This window comes from Neomonachus schauinslandi, chromosome 3 (assembly GCF_002201575.2).
Source record: "Neomonachus schauinslandi chromosome 3, ASM220157v2, whole genome shotgun sequence".
Classification (NCBI taxonomy): domain Eukaryota; kingdom Metazoa; phylum Chordata; class Mammalia; order Carnivora; family Phocidae; genus Neomonachus; species Neomonachus schauinslandi.
Window position 1 is genome coordinate 153,156,214 of NC_058405.1, and position 20,596 is coordinate 153,176,809.

The 20,596-nt window shown below is 33.8% G+C and overlaps 1 pseudogene; it reads right to left on the minus strand.

The window, feature by feature from the left end:
• Positions 1–18,061: 18,061 nt before the first annotated feature.
• On the minus strand, positions 18,062–20,022 carry LOC110592068 (annotated as a pseudogene).
• Between the last annotated feature and the right edge of the window lie 574 nt (positions 20,023–20,596).

A 20,596-nucleotide genomic window follows, 5' to 3' on the forward strand; every position in this document is an offset into this window, starting at 1 on the left:
AAAACCCAATTTAGTTATATAAGCAACAGTCCAATTTTAAATTATATGATGCAGTGATAATAATAATAATAATAATAATAATAATAATAAAAGACAATATGACTTGATCCTTACTATATGATTTCATTATCAAATGGCTAAGAAATCATCTTCCGGGCTAAACTGGCCTTGAAGGTAAAATTTATAGATGATATTCCTGTAATATTCTTTCCTCCATCTTGTATTAAGTAATATTGAATAATCTTGAAAATGTAAATTGAAACTTACTTTTCTATATTGTCCTCCAGTTCTAGCATCAACCCCTTCTTTATCAAAATCTCCAACTTTCTTTCATCGTGTCACCTCCCTAACAGAATAAACATCCTATTCATTTTACTTGTAATGTCATTCTGAAGATAATTTTGTTACATCTATCTACTAAAGTGAATCTTAATGATAAAGGAAAATAAATAATAAAGCTGAATTTTAAGAAAGAAAAAATACTAGTGTCGATAATATTATTACTCAAAAGACAAGTAAATATGGGTTTTTGGTTTTGCAGACTATGTTCTAGAACTATATTGTCTTTTATGGTAGCCATTAGCCACATGTGACTGTTGAGCTCTTGAAATGTGGTTAGTCTGAACTGACATGTGTTATAAGTGTAAAATATTCATTGGAATTCAAGACACAGTACTTCTTCAAATATAAATATCTCATTATTTTATATTGAATAAATATTGAAATAACATTTTTGGATAATTGAGTAAAAATAAAACATTATTATTTCACTTACTTTTCGAATACTTAGTAGAAATATATAAAGAACTTATACAACTCAACATCAAAAAAAAAAAAACCCAATTAAAAAATGGGCAGAAGACCTGAACAGACATTTTTCCAAAGAAGACATACAGATGTCCAACAGACATAGGAAAAGATGCTCAATATCACTAATCATCAGGGAAATTAAAATCAAAACCACAATGTGAACCTGTTAGAATTCTAAAATCAGGAAGACAAGGAACAACAAATGTTGGTGAGGATGTGGAGAAAAAGGAACTCTTGTGCACTGTTGGGAATGTAAACTGGTGCGGCCACTATGGAAAACAGTATGGAGGTTCCTCAAAAAATTAAAAATAGAAATTCCATATGATCCATTAATTCCACTATTAGGTATTTACATAGGGAAAACTCAAAAGGATATATTTACCCCTTATGCTTATCACAGCATTATTTACAAAAGCTAAGACATGGAAGCCACCAAGTGTTCATTAATAAACAAATATACAATGGAATATTACACAACCATAAAAGGGGATGAGACCATGACATTTGAGACAATATGGATGGACCTAGAGGGTATAATGATAAGTGAAATAAGACAGACTGAGGAAGATAAATACTGTATGATTCCACTCAAAAAGGGGATCTAAAAATAATGAATCAACAAACAAAAGCATAATCAGAACTATAAATACAAAGAACAAACTGATGGTCGCCCTAAGGGAGGGGTGTGAGGTAGTGGGCAAAATGCATGAAGGGGAGAGGGAGATACAGGTCTCCATTTAAGGAATGAGTCAGTCATGGGAATTAAAAGCAGAGCATAAGGAATACAGTCAATGATATTATAATAGCCATGTAATGGGACAGATGGCAGTGCCACTGTGATGAACACAGCGTAATATATAAACTTGCCAAAAACTAAAATGAAGCATTGTGTTTAACTATACTCGAATTAAAAAATTAAAATAAAAATAAATTAATATGTGACTCACATTACATTTCTATTGGAAAACACTGATGTAGAATGTTAAATAGTATGTTCTTATTATAGTCATTTCAATAGTTAGAGACAGCATTAAATGTCATAAAAACACTTAGTGATTTCTGTTTCCAACTAAAGTATTAATAACCTCTTACAGCACTCAATGCATAGATTATGACTTATAAAGTTTTAAAAGAATCACTGTTATGTGTCTTGTTACATATGTATCCCAAGACCATCATTTTCACAATATAGAATGGATTAACACAACTAAGAATGATTTCCTATAAAATATTCCTATATACTGATTTTTAAAATTTTATTAATTTTCAGAGAATGCTTGTAATGCATTCTTCCATATAAGATTCTAACAATTAGAATTTTAATAAGTTATGGTGCTCTAAAATAGGATGCTGTAATATTTAGGGAAAGTGAAATACCTGAAGTACAAAACAAAAAAAGAAGTAATCTCTAATAAAAAGAATATATATCCTGTTTTATATAAATTATTCCAAATTATGAGCATTGAGGATATATAAAATGTTTAATTTTGTAATTCCATTTAGTACTGTTCGTTACTCCTGGGCTTAGCAGGAGTAAACTACTAAACCTTTAGTAGTTTAAAGTTTTCATAAGGTGTGAATTTTTACTAGGTATGTTTTACACTTCATTATTTTATGAAAAAAACCTTCATTATATGTAGGTTTATATATGTAAATATAACACAATGTATACACATATATAACTATTTTATTTATTCATGAAACCTAATATGATATTTGAAAAATAAATCTTCAAATATCAAAAGATAAAGAATAACATTCATCTGAATATTTTTGAAGAGACATGTAACAAAAAAATGACTTTTGCCAACGAGTAGACACCCAATTATTCTCTGAAGGAAACAGACATTTGATCACAATCAAATGCATACTTTAAAAGTGGAGCAGTTTGGGTATGAGATATTAATATAGATTCTTTTCTAGTTGACCTGCATGATGATTGGTCAGGTTTACTTCAGGGTTGACATAGTTTGCAGTTTTCCCTAGTACAACTAGGGAAAAGCACTGTTGAAAAAAAATAGAATGAAATCATTGCCACTGTGTAAATTCCCTTAGTTTTGGTTTATAACTAATCATATTCTTGACAGCTGTCTTCCACCTATGAATTTATAAAAGTCACTCTGGAGTTTAATGCTTTTCTCCATTATACAAATGGTTTCGCCATCTATAAATTGGTATTAATAACCTTACCTAGTGTTTCACTGTGCAAGTTAAGTGAGATAATGCATGTAGAGTACTTAGCATAATCTCCAGCACATAAAAAGCACAGAATAAATGTTAGCTTTCACATAGCCAGCTTGCAACCTATTCTTGTAATCATAGTACAAAATACAAGAGAGTATCTTTCATTTTATGAAGGCATTGGTAGGCTAATTTTATTTTTAGGAAACATTTCATATCTACTTTTATGCACGTTTGGTTTCATTGGAATATCTATGGAGAAACCATTTTAAAATCATTTATATATTCATGATTTGGATGTTAGGGTAAAGCATATGAAAGAGCTGGGTTAATTTAGCATCCCATTCCAATATATCTATTGAAAAGAAACAATCTTTAGTGTATTAAATAGAGGCTTATGGATAGATGAATAAATCTAGTATTTGATGAGGAGAATAAATTTGAATCCCTTTCCTTGAACATACTGTCTGCCACTCCTTTCTGAATGGAAGATAGCTTTCTCATTTATTGGGAAGCTAATTTAAAAATTTTCAGAAAGTCTGTATGTTCCTGGAGAAACTAACTCCTGAGCACCATAATGATGAAGGTAATCTCACCTCAGAAAACTCAAACCCTGGATTTTTCATTTCAAGCTGTTCACAGGTGCAGCAGAGATTACGAGCTGTTGATGCACAGAAAATGCTTCATCTTACCCAACTAATAAGTTACTACCCACTGTGGGTTATGCAGTGTACATTAGAATATATATTTTGGCTACTCAGACTTACTTTTCTTTCAACTATAATTTTACCTGTGTTCCAAAGGGCTCAGCTTTCAATTAAGTGATGTCCTGTTAACATCTTTATGTGCACTGTTTTTTGTTGTTGCTGTTGTTTTGTTTTTTGGGTTTTTTTGTCTGCTTATTTGTTCATTCCCCCCCCCTTTTAATAGACAGAGAGAGTATTTATCATTTTGAGTCTCCAGAGATTTTTTTTTGTACGTATAGTATTTCATACATGGAATAGACTTTCTTATCTTTATAGAGGTAAGTGAATTGCCGCAATCACAAAGTAATTAGTGACTCAGTTTGAACTAGTCACTATTTTCTAACTTATGTGATAAGCACACAGTTCTACTTTTGCTTATATTTTTCAAACTGCTCTCCCCTTCATCATCAATTCTACTGTCACATATCAGACTATAATCTTCTCCTATAAAGCCTTAATCAATTTCATCTCAAGAGGTCTTCCCTGCTCCATCTGTGCTATTTTATACCTATTAAATATATTGGTATATAATCCCTTTCCTCCTTCTTATTCCCCAAATTATAATCTTAGATTAGGCAAAAGCTTTTATTAAATGAGACCAAAACCAGAAACAATATATGAAAGTTGATATGTCTAGATACATATTTTTAAATACTCTAAACCTCTCTCATAACAAAAGCAAAAGATGAATGACATACGGGAAAAAACTAGATGCAGTGCATGCAGTATGTGCTGATATCCTTAATTTACAATGAAATCAATGAAAGAAAGAAAGAAGAGGTGGTAGGAAAACATGAGAAAGATTTGTCAACTAGATATTAAAGTAATGGGGATGTGAATAACAATACCTGTGTTCTTTCCTTATCATGTAATCTTATCTGCTTGGGTTCAGTTAATCTTTATAAAACCCTATGATGTGTGTGCTGTTATTCCAGTTTACATCTGAGGAAACCGAGACTCAGAAAGGCTAAGTGATTTGTCCAAAGTCATCATGTTCCAGTGAGTTCATGTGCCTGGGACTACATGATTGTTCAGGACAGGCCAGGGTTCTGAGATATCTGCAGGTTATGAGTGGTCAGAAAGTGTGAGATATTGTAGAGATGTTGGTAATATATATATAATTTTAATGACACCAATTTTTGAAGTTCATTGTCCCAGAATGCTTCATTGAAGAGAGGGTGCAATTGCATGGAGGAAAAACATCAACTTACAGAACCTTCCAGGTCTGTCTTTCCCTGGCCTCTTGTTTTCAAAGAGAAAGACATAAAACTTTGCCCCTCTTTATAAGCAGAAGCAACAGAAAGACTGGTGATAGGTAGGTACGTAGGTAGATAGATAGAGAGACAGATTCTTAAAATATAAAACACATATTTGATGGGATAACTCTGCTGGCTGAGGTACTGCTGAATTGTTTTAGTGTATCTCTTCTAATACCAAAATGTCTGTTCAAATTTTGAAAATCTAATCCCTATTTTGTGGGAATTTCTAGCAGTCAGAAATTTAATGATATATTGAGGTCTGCAATTATTTAATCATTAAATATTGTGTGTTTTCTCAAAATGATTTAGTATAGTGTTACCAGATGACATTAATAAATAAATAAATGAACAAGTACATTAAAATTTGTCAAGAAGATTATTCAGCCGTTAATATCTGCTCTGGTATTATACTCAGTCTTAATATTTTCTTAATTTTAGGTGATAAAAACTTGATTTATAATATTTTTAAATATTATTTTGAAGTTGACTTCCATATAGGTTACTCATCCATATAACCAAATGATTTGACCTTATTTACTATGAAATTTCACTTCCTTTCATACAGACAAAAAAAGCAAAATTGTAACACCTACTTTGGCTTAGAACTTGGCAACAAATATCAGTTCCACCATCTAATTTCAGGGATTTCAGTGTCTACCACCTATATTCCGAATGCTCTCATAAAATTGGTTGGTAGTATATGAAAAGAAAACAAATAAGTGAGAAAAAAAGTAAGACAAGAGCTCTGAAGACAAATGGAAACATTTATTTTAACAGTAATTATTTTGATTAACCAAAATAAACAATAAAAAATGTATTTGACCTTGCTGGATGGAGAGATGTAATTCTCTCAGTGACATCCCTTATTTAATAATTTATTTTGCCATTTTGCAAATAAACATTCTTCATCTTAAAAGAACTTCTAAAAGAATGTAGAAGATCTTTTGTATGTATTTGATACTACTTTAACAAAAAACAATGTTGAAAAAGTTTGAAGACATATATCCTCTTTCAATATTACCTTATAAAATTGTTTCTAATCAATCCTAATTTTGCTTTATATAATAAAGCTTAAAAAACTTTTGAAACTCTTTCTAAAATTAACTATCTTTAGACAAGGTTTATAATTATGAATCTTCAAAATAAAATTCTCAAGTATTAACATATCATATCTACTAGAGACCTGTAATTTATTCTGAAATTCTAATAATCCAGAAGGAATAGAAAAATCACAATGGACTTATTTTACCTACATCAAATATTTTAAAATTTAAACACATAATGAAGTAGCAATCTCATTTTATCAAATAAGAAGTATATTCAATTTCATTACAGATGGACCAGCCACTTAGTATTACCACTGGGTCAGGCATGCCGAGGAAGTTTAATTTTCTCTTTGTGTTCTGGGGGACTCCTTCCCCACCTCCTTGCACATCTGGAGTATTATAATCTTGTAAATGCAAAATTACATTATATTCCCTCTTCTGTAACTTTTTCTCAATCAAAACAAATACAATAGAAAAGAGAGTTATAAATATTTCCCATGGCAACATCCCTCCAACAGCTTATCAGCTCACTATGGTGTCATACTGTCCAATAATCTCAATGTAAAATATCTTTACAAATGGGTCCTGTAGATTCTTTACACCATGAAAATCATTAGCAAGGATAATTAACTGAGATTGTGGTGATGAATAGAGCTGCATTTCTGATCAGTGTAATGAAGAACAGAAGCCACTAATTACAGATACAGAGCCTTGAAGCTACTGAGAAATGTAATTTAACATTGCTGCCCAGATTCCACACAGCCTAATATAAGTGCACAATTAAAACAGTAAGGTCTTCCCACAGATAATGTTTTTGGGATCATTCCAGGTGTAAGAAAATGTGCCCATCTGCACAAAGTGGCTTGTGATCTAGTAAATACAATGCCTTAAAAATTAAAAATTAAATCTGCCTAAACATTTTGTTAAGTACACCCATCACAACTCTGACCTTCTATCAGATACTGTACACTGGTAATTTCTTTGAATTTTCAAAAGTTTATAAAGACTTCAGTCTTTATATGCAATCCAGAAACAGTGTAAGTATAACAAAACTATGCATCCATAGAACCCTTAGAATGGTCTGTTCCTTAGATACAAGAAAGGCATTTGTTTTACTGCAGATAAAGTAGCAAGTTGTAGACCAGTGTTTCCCAAAATTACATGAGACTCTTGTTAAAATTCAGATTACTGGAAAGTACCCTAGGCAACCAGAATATATTCTCAAAGGAGAGGAGGGGCTGGGATAGTGATTCAGTGAGAGCTCCAGATGATTCTTACCAGCAGACAACTTTGCTGCAGTAGAAAGAAACTCAGTTTGGACTTTAATACTGGTTCACTGAAGGGGGTGCCTGGGTGGCTCAGTTGGTTAAGCCTCTGACTCTTGATTTCAGCTCAGGTCATGAGATCAAGCACCATGTCAGGCTCCATGCTCAGCACAGAGTCTGCTTTTTTTTTTTTTTTATGTTATGCTAATCACCATACATTACATCCTTAGTTTTTGATGCAGTGTTCCATGATTCATTGCTTGCATATAACACCCAGTGCTCCATGTAGTACGTGCCCTCCTTAATACCCATCACCAGGCCAACCCATCCCCCATCCCCCTCCCCTCTAGAACCCTCTGTTTCTCAGAGTCCATAGTTTCTTATGGTTCGTCTCCCCCTCCGACTTTCCCCCCTTCATTCTTCCCTTCCTGCTATCTTCTTCTTCTTCTTCTTTTTAACATATAACGTATTATTTGTTTCAGAGGTACAGGTCTGTGATTCAACAGTCTTGCACAATTCACAGCGCTCACCATGGCACATACCAGAGTCTGCTTGAAATTCTCCTCTCCCTCTACTCGTCCCTCTCCTCCCAGACTTGCGTGCGCACGCTCTCTCTCTCTCTCTCAAATAAATAAAATCTTAAAAAAAATACCAGTTCACTGAATCCTAAATCTGTCATTTAATAATTGTGTACCCTACTGAGAGCTATTTCTTCTCTCTGAGTTTCAGATTTTTTACTTGTAAATATGGAAATATATCACTTCATTGGTTCTGAATGAAATTCAATTTATTAATTCAGGGCTTTAGGTCTCAAGTCAAAACATAAATGTCAATGTCTTTTTTTTTTTTTTTTTTAATTAATCCTATTGGCCCTCTTCCACCCTGGAAAGGAATCCACAATTCTCAGATATAGAAAAGCTGTTTCTTCACAAGTATCATGAATCTTTTTTGAAGACGGAAGACAACAGAGAAAAATGACAGGGCAATCAAGGCATATCCTGAATGTTTGAAGCAACACAGGAACAGGACTGGAAAACAGAGTATCCCATTTCAGTTGGTTAACAGTAATGGTATTCCTTATCCAGAGCCATTGATATCCCCCTCCAATCATTCCCTGTCATATAAATCCTTAAAAAAAATCAAATTGCAAATTTTATAATTATTCTGCCTTCCTCCTAGACCCAAGGATTACTGCATGTCTATTTTTTTTAATGAAAAAGTATTCTCCTCCCAAAAAAATGAAAAATAAAAATAAATAAAAATAAAAAGATGAGAAACAATAATACAGTAGCCCTTCCTCATCCATGGTTTTGTTTTCTGCAGTTTCATTTACTCAAGGTCAACCGTGGTCAGAAGTAGATGATCCTCCTACTGACATATCATCAAAAGGCAACAGTAGGCTAACGCCTACTTCATTCACCTCGCTTTATCTCACCAAGTAGGCATTTTATCATCTCACGTCATCACAAGAAGGGTAAGAATAGTACAGTAAGATATTTTGAGAGAAACAGGGATGACATTCACACAACTTTTATTAAAGTATATTGTTATAATTGCTTTATTTTATTATTAGTTATTGTTGGTAATCTTTTACTGTTCCTAATTTATAAAATTAGACTTCAGGCTTGTATGTATGTATGGGGAAAAAACATAGTATATATAGGATTTGGTACTATCTGCAGTTGATTCAGGCATCCCCTGGGCCGTGTTGGAATGTATCTCCCATGAATAAGAGGGGACCACTGTAAAAGGTTAAGGGCTGTAAATATTAACAGCAAACCTAGGTACCCAAGGTAAAATAACTGAATTGGACATAAAGCAAAGCTGTGAGCTTTTCTTTTAAGACAACTGTAAATAGAAAGTTTCAGGTTCTATCATTCTCACAATAATAAAAATAAATAAGAGCATTTTCTGCTTTGAGCTTCAGTTCTTTTTTAAAAGTACCATTTTATATATGTCTATCTTACTATTCACCCATGGATGATTTCTATGTCTATTAAAACAGGGAACACTACAGAGGTCTGACAATATTTCACTGCTCTTCAAAGGCTACGAAAAGTATTTTTAAAAGTCCATATATGATAAAAAATTCAAATATGATAACTTAGCCCTGGCATATAGTAAATATTCAATAAATGTCAGCATCTTTCTCAATGCCTTAATTTCTTCACTCACTCTCATTTTATTTGTACAACTAATCACACTACTGTTTGGAGATTTCTATGAGGCTTTTCCTTGTACATTAAAAAATGTGTTGAAGTAACATTTGATAGAAATTTTCTATGTTAACATCAATGGCATACTGTTTATGCCCCTAGACACAGGGATGCAACACCTCTCAGAGACTCACTTATTACCATTTCCAACTAGTTTATTTGTTGTAATTAAATTTTTGGCACTTAGCATTTTGAAACCTCAAGTTTAAAGAATACAACAAGAAATTTAGAGGTACTTGTAGGAACACTGAAAAGCTTAGCTTGAGAAGAATATGAAACCAGTAAGATAAAGATACCCCTTAAGGAGGAAGGAGATAAAGAAGACATAAAGCTAAAGAAGAGATTAGAGTTAAGGCTTCAATACGTACATTGAATCATTATGTGTATATCTGAAGCTAATATAATACTATTATATCAATTAAATCTCAATTAAAAATAATGGACAAAGAAATTAAAAGTAGTTCAATTATCACTACCAAGCCCTCCCCTTCACCGTCTTTAATAGGAAAAAAATGTTTAACTTGTTATTATTTCAGTCATTAATTGTAGAGAGGCATTTGAGTTTCAGTTATATATAAAAAGCCAAAACATCTTTTTTATTTAAAGATTTTATTTATTTATTTGAGAGAGAGAGAATGAGAGAGAGCAAGCACATGAGAGGGGGGAGGGTCAGAGGGAGAAGCAGACTCCCTGCCGAGCAGGGAGCCCGATGCGGGACTCGATCCAGGGACTCCAGGATCATGACCTGAGCCGAAGGCGGTCGCCTAACCAACTGAGCCACCCAGGCGCCCCAAAAAGCCAAAACATCTTTTTGAACACCCTATCTCATCCAATAATTGCCTTATGTGTTTTATATTTAAAATGCCTACGATGTAAAAAGATAAAAATAGTTTAATAATAGAAGAAAAGAAATCATGAGAAAGGAAATAATAAATTTAAGATCAAGATTAGCAGATAGTAAGGCCTACACTGAAGTCTTGAGTAGGTGCAGAGATACCAAAACGCTGCCTCTAACCTTCCTGCTGGTGAAAGCAAGCGGGATAAAATTTAGAGATGCGGTATCTGTAAGATTAGGGAAGTGGGGAAGGAGCAGAGGCTGTGTTCAAAAGAGATATACCTTCTACTGATACTGAGGCCTGAGAAAAATGTCTCCTTTGGGATACTGTAAAGAGGAAGCTGTTCCATATATTGACTGATGTCCCCAATAAACTGACACAAAAGAAAAGCTAACAAGTTCCTTATGATTGTTTCTTTTAATGTCCATAACGTAAGTTGGTGGTAAAATGCCCCCAGTGCGATTCAGTAAAAGCAATTTTATCAAGGGCCAAAACACTGACATCCAAGTATATAGATCCCTGGTGGTCTCAAACCCAGATTTAGTCTATTGAGATCTAAGAGAAAATAACCTTTTTAGGTGTACAGAGAACATTCATCATGATAGGAAGAATGTCTTTATTTCACTCTTTCTAAAGTTACAGGATTAAAAATTCTTTAAAAAGGTAATTCCCCAATTAAGCTTCAATAGGCATAATGCCATACTTCTGTAAAGTATGTCAAACAGCATGATGGTTAATGATCAGTTCTCCAAAAAGGGAATCACCGTGGGAAATTTCTGTTTTGATTTTTTTCTTCCTGAGGCCTGAGCAGCAGTAGTAGCATTTTTATCTGTCTATATTCTCTATCAAGGTTCACTTTGAAGATTTCAAAGGCAATGTTTGGGAAGTGAAAGTAGCTCTCATTTTTATTCCTTTTCAAAAGTTCAGGTCAGCATGTAAAAGTGGCAACCCTTTTAATCCCAGGGAAAAATACTTTTAGACAAACTATGCAGGTATTCTTTTTTTTCTGGGAATAAATTAAAAGTAATGTGGAGGAATTTTATAGATAATGCATTGGCACAGTAGGGCACTAAAAACAGAACAGGTGGAAATCATCATAGTTCTCTACTAATATAGACTTTGTACATTTAAGACATGGCACATTTAATGGAAGGCTTGAGGGCAAAAATAAAATTAAATAATACACTCAAAGACAAAGAATCTGATTTTTTTCTTTTAATAACAGCTGGTTGACATATTGCCAGACACTATAATAGTGGATTTATTTAGGATACTGATATTTTACATGAAATATATTCTCATTATATGAACACACTTTAGTCCCAATCCTTTTCTTCCAGCATCAAGGGACTGCTGCTTTGAGGGGGGGGAAAAAAAAAAAGGAGAACATGAAGATCATACAGCACCTAGTAGATGTTTCCCTGGCAACAAAAATTTTCCATTCATCTTGCAGTTTCAGTGGTTTCATTCAACATCACCTCACTGAAAGCAGGGTGATGGAGAGGAGGAAAATTATTAAGTGTTACCCTTGAACTAGGGAGTAATGTACTTTAAAGGGCCCAGCAACCAGTTTTAGTTTACCTAATATATGCCCCTACATATCTTTTATTACTGTTTCTTCTTAAAAAATCTTGAGAGAGAATTCCTTACAGTAAGTTGTTCATCTAAAATTTTCAGATTTGCTTTTTATTACTAACAGAACCACTTTTCAGATAATTCTTAGTAAATTAATATGTAAAGTTTTACAAGCTTATGTATCTTATACACATAACTAATTCCACAGGATGGTATCAGTATTATATCATGTCACAACTGAAGACAACATTTAATCTAAACAAACTTTATGTTTTATATATAAAAGCCATTACTATAAAAATAATCTTATTGGGTTTCCATAGATATTATCTTAAATAATTTTTATACTTTATTAATGGATTTTCCTGAATGCTTTCTAACGCTATATACATTTTAAGTTAATATATAACCAAAATTAGATTAATTTGTCTAAATCCTAAGAGAATCTCATAATTACATTCAAATTTTAGATTTTATAACTAGCCTGAATTTCAGATTCTGAAATCCCAAAATCTTTGAAAAACAAAATATTCCCTAACTTACTTTATGGCAAAATCTGACTTGAATTAACTATGATACTGTATATGTATTCTCTATTAATCACATTTAGGCTGAATATTCATATAATTTACTGCCAAAATATGTGTTCATCCAGATTCTTCAAAGTATATATTACATATGCAATTTATGATCATTCTGAAATACAAAAAATTCTGACTTCTGTTCCCAAGGTTTAGTGGGCCTAGATAGACACATCACTATGACAGATAATGGATAATTTGAATATAAAATAAATGGAGTAATTATTTTATTTTATTTTTTTTAATTATTTTATTTTTTTTAAGATTTTATTTATTGAGAAAGAGAATGAGATAGAGAGAGCATGACGGGGGGAGGGTCAGAGAGAGAAGCAGACTCCTTGCCGAGCAGGGAGCCTGATGCGGGACTCGATCCTGGGACTCCAGGATCATGACCTGAGCCGAAGGCAGCTGCCCAACCAACTGAGCCACCCAGGCGCCCTGGAGTAATTATTTTAATTTCCTGAATAAAATAGTAACTTATGACTCCATATTGATATAAACAAATAAATAGGCAAAGAGAAAGCTCTCCTTACAATAGAAAGCTAGAATATATATATTTATATGATATTTATTTATATATATTTATTTACTTATATATATTTATATCTTATATGTAAATAATATAATATATAATTATAATTATAAAAATATATAAATATGTATATATTTAAATAACATAATATAAATAATATATAACAAAGCATATATATTAAGTATATATGTATAAATATATATATATAATTAGAAAATCATCAATGGTTGATAATACCTGTGGGTGAAAGTTTGATAAGCAATAAGATATTTACATAGTTTCAAAATATCTTTGTACTATTTTTTTAATAGATTACAGAATAAAATATAGTAACTCTAGACTGAAGAAACCTAGTAGATAACACCTTAACCACCAAACTTAGCCTCACCAATACTGAAGTAAAACCAGAATCATTTCTGTCTTGATCTCATTTACTGAGAACAACAACAAAAATCACTCCCAGAGCACTTCTGTTACAACTGTATAAAGTAAGTCTAATAATGAAAAATTATAAGATATATACATTAATGCATATTATATGAAATAACTGATTTTTGCTTTTCAAAAAAAAGTCAAAATCAAGAAAGACAAAGAAAAGCTGAGAAACTAACTGTGCCAGCAAATGTCATTCTAGATAATATAATTTTGATAAGGATGACCTGCAATGAAATTTACTCCAATCAAAAATAATTAGTCCTCAGTATTATCAAGTGTGTGAAAATAGTGCTAAATTTTAATGCAAATAAAATGAACATTCAACTCTATCTAAATAAAAGCAATAAGGGGAATTATTTAATGAGAAAAGTTAAATTTCTTTTAACTTTAAATTATTTAATGAGAAAAGTCACTATTTTTTGGCCATTAACAGCTGGGAATGGTGGAAGGAAAAGAAGCAAATAAACAAATGTAATGGAAGAAAATAAGAAGTAGTAAAAGAAAAGGAAATAAATTCATCTAGAAATGATCAGTCCTAGATATCCAGGAAACAACTGAGTTATCGTATTATGGTATAAAACATAGTAAGTCTTAAGTCAATAGAAAAAAAAGTTTGAAATAGTTATATTTAAGAAGATTTAAATGACTCATTAGGAATCAAAATGTTTGAAAGTGTTGAAAAATAAAGCAACTTTAAGTAAAAAAAAAAAATGCACATATTATGAGAAACAGGCCCTTGGATTTAAAGAGCCAACATTTGGGTCTCAAACACATTTTTCTTTCTTTCTTGTTTTTATTAACTTTATTTTCCCCCATTTTTAAAAATTAAATTTAATTAACATACAGTATATTATTAGTTTCAGAGGTAGAATTTAGTGATTCATCAGTTTCATATAACACCCAGAGCTCATTATATCAAGTACCCTCCTTAATGCCCATCACCCAGTTACCCCATCCTCTCCACCACCTCCCCTCCAGGAATCCTCAGTTTGTTTCCTATAGGTAAGAGTCTCTGATGGTTTCTCTCTCTATTTTATCTTATTTTTCCTTCCTTATGTTCATCTGTTTTCTTAAATTTCACATATGAGTGAAATCATATGATATTTGTCTTTCTCTGACTGACTTATTTCACTTAGCATAATACCCTCTAGTTCTATCCATGTCATTGAAAATGGCAAGATTTCATTCTTTTTGATTGCTGAGTAATATTCCTGTGTGTGTGTGTGTACCACATTTTCTTTTTTGATAAGATACTTCTGTTGTGAAGGATTTTATAATGTGACTTTCATGTTAGCTTTTTTTTTTTTTTTAAGAAAATTAAAGGGAGAGTCAGGAGGGTTTTCATTCTGCAATGAAATGGGGAAAAAAAAAATGAGCCTTTAGCTATTACTTCTTCCTCTGTATTTCTTGTTATTAAATGATATGACCATCCATCAAGCCAAAACTTGAGATTAACTCTGTCCCCCAGAATCTCATTAAATCAGTCACTTAGACATGATTAGTCCTCTTTTCATTTATTGCTACATACTTTCTATTATCTTCAACCTAACTAAGACATCCTTAGTTCAAAATTTTATAATTTATCTAGTAGATTAATTCCTTACTTTCTAAATTAATTTTCTGGACCCTAACCCTACTTGATTCTTATTAACATATTATCTAGAGGCATGACAGTCTTGTTTTCCCTTAAAAAAAAAAAGTGTACTGATGCCTTTCTATTGAAGAAATCTCTTTAGTGGCTTTTCACTGCTTTTGGGATAAGGTTCAAACTGACTATCGTGGCCTATAGTTTCGAAAAAAAATTCAATGTTTAAAAAAAGTAAAATTCAGATGCTTGAAATTTCAGTTACCCTATAAGACTTACATTCATACAGGACCACTGAATAGAGATGATACATACTATATTACTACTGCTACTACAGTATAATAGTATTATTATTATAGTTATCCATCTTGGTTTCAGCAGAGGTGACTTTTTTTTTAAAGTAACTGTATTCTAGATATTAAAAAGTCACTAGAAAAAAACAGTCACTAGATGGGAAGATGTGGTGCTGGTAATGTTCTATCTTTTGATCTGAGTGTTGGTTATAAAAGTAAGTTCATTTGAGAAAAGTCACCGAATATAAAATTGTGGTTGTTGCAATTTTTGGTATGTGCATTATAACAGTAAACATTTTTAAATTTGAGGATTTAGAAAGAAGATACATAGTATAAAAAAGAGAAAGGAAAGAAGGAGAAATATGAAGTAATATGTGCTCATTTTAATAAATAATGCCATAGAAGATCAAAATTTTCCTTGTAAGATTATTAAGATGAATTATCTGAACAATGATTTTCATGAGGTTCCTTTATTAGCCCTCAAATTACATGTATTTCTAATCAAGAGCAAAAACATTCCAAAAATTCTATTCTACATCTGTATAGCTGACCTTATTTTTCTAATATACATATATTTTTTCAAACCATGCCCTTCAATATAGAAACAGATACGTCCATATTTATTTAGGTCTTTCCTCAGCCTTACTACTAACCCTGTGTCTTATTGTTAGCTCAGTGAGCTGGCACTTGCTTTACACCTCAGGATGTTTACTCTGACTAATTTAGCTACTGATCTTCTAATGTCTAGTGTTTGGCAATAAAGTCCCAGTTGGAATTTCTAACCAACAGCAGTTTGCATTTAGTTTCTGAATCTCTGTTTTACAATCTTCCCTTCTGATTTCATGAAGACAATTGCTCCTAGGGATACCTGAACCTGAAATGAACTGAAAATATTTTACAGCTTTTCAACTTGCCAGCAGTAGAAGAAAAATTCATACCAATCTCAGCACTCTGAACAGCTGTTGCTATAAGGTGATGTTGCTAAAAATCCCACAATAGAACAAGGCAAATACCATCCCTGCGAGGGTTCTACTATGTTTTGGAGATCTCCAGCTGGAAACTTAATTGTAATTTAAACAGAGCAAACAGAAACAGCTTTCCTGCATCTATTCACCATACTTTTATTGAATCAGATAATATAATCAATAAGTCACAATACACTCTAATGTGGTACTATGTAATATTCTAGGAGCAGAGAAATTTGATCTCTGCTGCCTATTATTTCCATCTTCCTGCACTGCATTCCTCTAGGATTTAGATAATATATTTCCTCATTCTAACCAAGTCTTTAAACACGTGAAATCTATTTCTTCTTTTTTGTGTTAGTGCTCATCAGCCAAAGACCATCAGGAAAACACCAGGGTTTATTCTTGTTCACAGCGAGAAAGGCATGGAGAAATGTGCAGTGTCTTGGTAAGAAGGCGTATTAGAGTTCCCAAGAGAAACAGAACCAAAAGGACGAAAGAGACAGACAGAACGGTGGATTATAGAGACATGCCCAGAAATAATGTTTTACCAACTATCTGGTATCCCTTAGCCCAAACAAGTTGACACATAAAATTAACTATCACAGAGGGTATTAAAAAAAGCCTATTATATAATTTAGGTTTTGGTTGAGTTACTCGGTGAAGAGGTTTAAGGAAACAGGACTTCGGCCTGGTTTGTCTACTATCAGGAGGTGGGGGCAATTCTATGATTATCTCAAAAAATCTTATCAATGGAATGGATACTAAAGTAAGGCTCAATGTTATAATTAATTGAGAAACAGTAGTTGCAGGTGCCTGGGTGGCTCAGTCGGTTAAGCATCTGCCTTCCGCTCAGGTCATGATCCCGGGGTCCTGCGACTGAGTCCCACATTGGGCTCCCTGCTCTATGGGGAACTTGCTTCTCCCTCTGCCTCTGCCTTTCTGCCTCTCTCTCTCTCTCATGAATAAATAAGTAAAATCCTAAAAAAAAAGACAGCAGTTGCTCATATTAACTGGGGAAGGGTTACACTTGGAATGTTGGTATGTTGCTACTTGGACAATGCTTTGTCTATGCTCACACATGATTACAGAGTGGTCTCATTTTTGTCTTTATCCATCATGGTTACAGAGTGGTCTTATCTAATTTTAAGGTTCTGTGAAAAATTTTATGTTCAAAAGGAGACGCAAAGACCTGTGAGTGCTAGGTAAGCTTCTAGCACCACCAAGGCCTGGTTGAAAGTACCAAGTCAGGTCCAATATGCCTAGGGTTTGCTGTTTCTCACTTGTTTCTATTAAAGAATGTTAACAGAATGTTACATAGTAAAGTATAAAGTGTAAAAAAAAAAAATCACACAAAATTTTGGGAATTTCTCATAGAGGTTTTTATTCACGGATTTATTTATGTTTGTACTTAGTTTTGGAAGTGAAGGCAAAATTTTTTCAATTTCTTTTTAATCATATTATCTAGAGCATGCATGGTGGTTATACAGGGATACAATTTCTTTTAAGGCCTTCTACAATTATATTTTAGTTAAGAAATGTATATTTCACTAGTGCAAATTTGAGAAACCTTATTTCTGGCCTGAGCTCTTCTTATGATAAATACATCTTTACCTGTTTTTATGTGGCCTGGCCAAGTAAAGCACCAGAGGCCCTTGGCAGAACCCTTATTCTCGTCAGGCTGTGCTCTGTCTGAATGAGGAGAGTCATACCTCAGTCACCCCTCCAAAGCAAGCTCATCTGGCAGCATATTTTCCACTACCACATCTTAATTCATGAACCGGGTATGCAATAATCTATATCCGGATCCTCTCAATGGCTCACTCAAAGCAATGGCTCCTCCATTCACATTGGTTTTACTTGGGTCGCGATCTTCTCAACTGTCAAGTGCTAGAGGGCAAAAGCTTCATTCACCTCTACCATACCCATCTCCTTAAGGTCCAGTCTTGTTTTATTTACTGCTTCATTGATAGTAGGAACAAGCCCAGTATCTATGATCGAGGGATCACATCCAGACACAAAATAGCCCATTATTCTTGCCAGTGGTGTGACGTTACGTTTCTTTGCCAGCGACTTCGCTAGCTTTGAAAGTGCCAGATATTCCCAGTGCACTACCTGAAGGACGGTCCCTTCTTTTGTGAATACTGGAGGAAGTTTATTTAACTGCTCCAGGCTTGTTCGGAGCCCAGCAGGCTCATCTACTTGCACTGCCTGTATTCCTTTCTCTGTCTTCACTTCAGTTGGTAACTTCTCATTATTTTTTTTTATTTTTTTTTAAAGATTTTATTTATTTATTTGAGAGAGAGAATGAGAGAGAGAGAGCACATGAGAGGGGGGAGGGTCAGAGGGAGAAGCAGACCCCCTGCTGAGCAAGGAGCCCGATACGGGACTCGATCCTGGGATTCCAGGATCATGACCTGAGCCGAAGGCAGTTGCTTAACCAACTGAGCCACCCAGGCGCCCGGTAACTTCTCATTATTAATGTAACCAGCATCGAGCGAAATAAGTCAAATGGAGAAAGACATGTATCATATGACCTCACTGATATGAGGAATTCTTAATCTCAGGAAACAAACTGAGGGTTGCTGGAGTGGGGGGTGGGGTGGGAGGGATGGGGTGACTGGGTGATAGACACTGGGGAGGGTATGTGCTCTGGTAAGCGCTGTGAATTGTGCAAGACTGTTGAGTCCCAGATCTGTACCTCTGAAACAAATGATGCAATATATGTTAAGAGAAAAAAAAAAAAAAAGAAAAAGGTAGCAGGAGGGGAAGAATGAAGGGGGGGAACTGGAGGGGTAGATGAACCATGAGAGACGATGGACTCTGAAAAACAAACTGAGGGTTCTAGAGGGGAGGGGGGTGGGAGGATGGGTTAGCCTGGTGGTGGGTATTGAGGAGGGCACGTTCTGCATGGAGCACTGGGTGTTATGCACAAACAATGAATCATGGAACACTATATCTAAAACTAATGATGTAATGTATGGGGATTAACATAACAATAAAAAAATTTAAAAAATAAAATAAAATAAAAATAAAAATAAAAATAAAGGGGCGCCTGGGTGGCTTAGTTGGTTAAGCGATTGCCTTCGGCTCAGGTCATGATCCTGGAGTCCCGGGATCGAGTCCCACATCGGGCTCCCTGCTCGGCAGGGAGTCTGCTTCTCCCTCTGACCCTCCCCCTTCTCATGTACTCACTCTCTCTCATTCTCTCTCTCTCAAATAAAAATAAATAAATAAATCTTTAAAAAAAAATAAAAATAAAGTAACCAGCATCATTAGCAGCTTTCCGACTCTGCTGTGATTACAGGGCATATCTGTTATATTCTTTTCTGCTACTTTTATGTTCTGCAGCAAAATTCTCTGCAGTAATTCCCATGGGAAATTGGACATCTTGATCTGTTAATGTTGCTCACAAAGACACTTCCAGCTTGAGAGCATCTCCAAACTTGGTTCTAAAATGCACGTTTCTGACACAGTAGAGAACCCGGCTCATATTTTTGGCTCCTCCATACAATACAGCTTCAGCATCTTAAATACAAACTTCCTGACACTGATTCACAATGGACAGGAAAGCAGAGCCACAGAGCCTATTAATGGTGAGAGCTGAGGTTTCTTTTGAGATACCCATGCTCAAACCAACATGCCTTGCTGAGTATATGGTATCGGAAGAACCATTTGCTAGTTTATTATAAAGCATACAACTCAAGTGCAGACAAATGGAAGACACACATATAGCAAGGTATGGAGAGGTGGGGAGCTGGGTTCTGTGCCCTTCCTGGCATACCACACTCTAGGAGCTTTCATCTGTTCACCAACTTCAAAGCTTGGATTCATTTATTTCTCATTCGTAACAGGAAGATTTATAAAAGAATGGAATTAATCTTTAGTAGAAGAATTCTCCAAATTCTGGGGAGGATAGTATCCTTTGAGTCAATGGGCTTCAGTAAGGTTCAGCAATAAGGTTTATTATATGTGACTTTAGGATAGACAATGGATTTTTAGATATGACACCAAAAGTTGTAGGTAGTTTTAACATGCCTCCAAAATCTCGGCAAACGTAAGTTCAGTCTCTCCTGTCCTGTTATTTTTTTGCACTTGGAATTTTCTTTATATACAGTTTCTGATTAAGAAAAATTCTGATTTAGAGGAATTAAAGACTCATGTTTAAAATACTGAGATAAAAATATAATTTTCAGTGCCATTACCATGTTATACTTAAAAAGAGCTGTTTTATGCCAAATTCATAATACTTCTATAATAGGAACCATCTT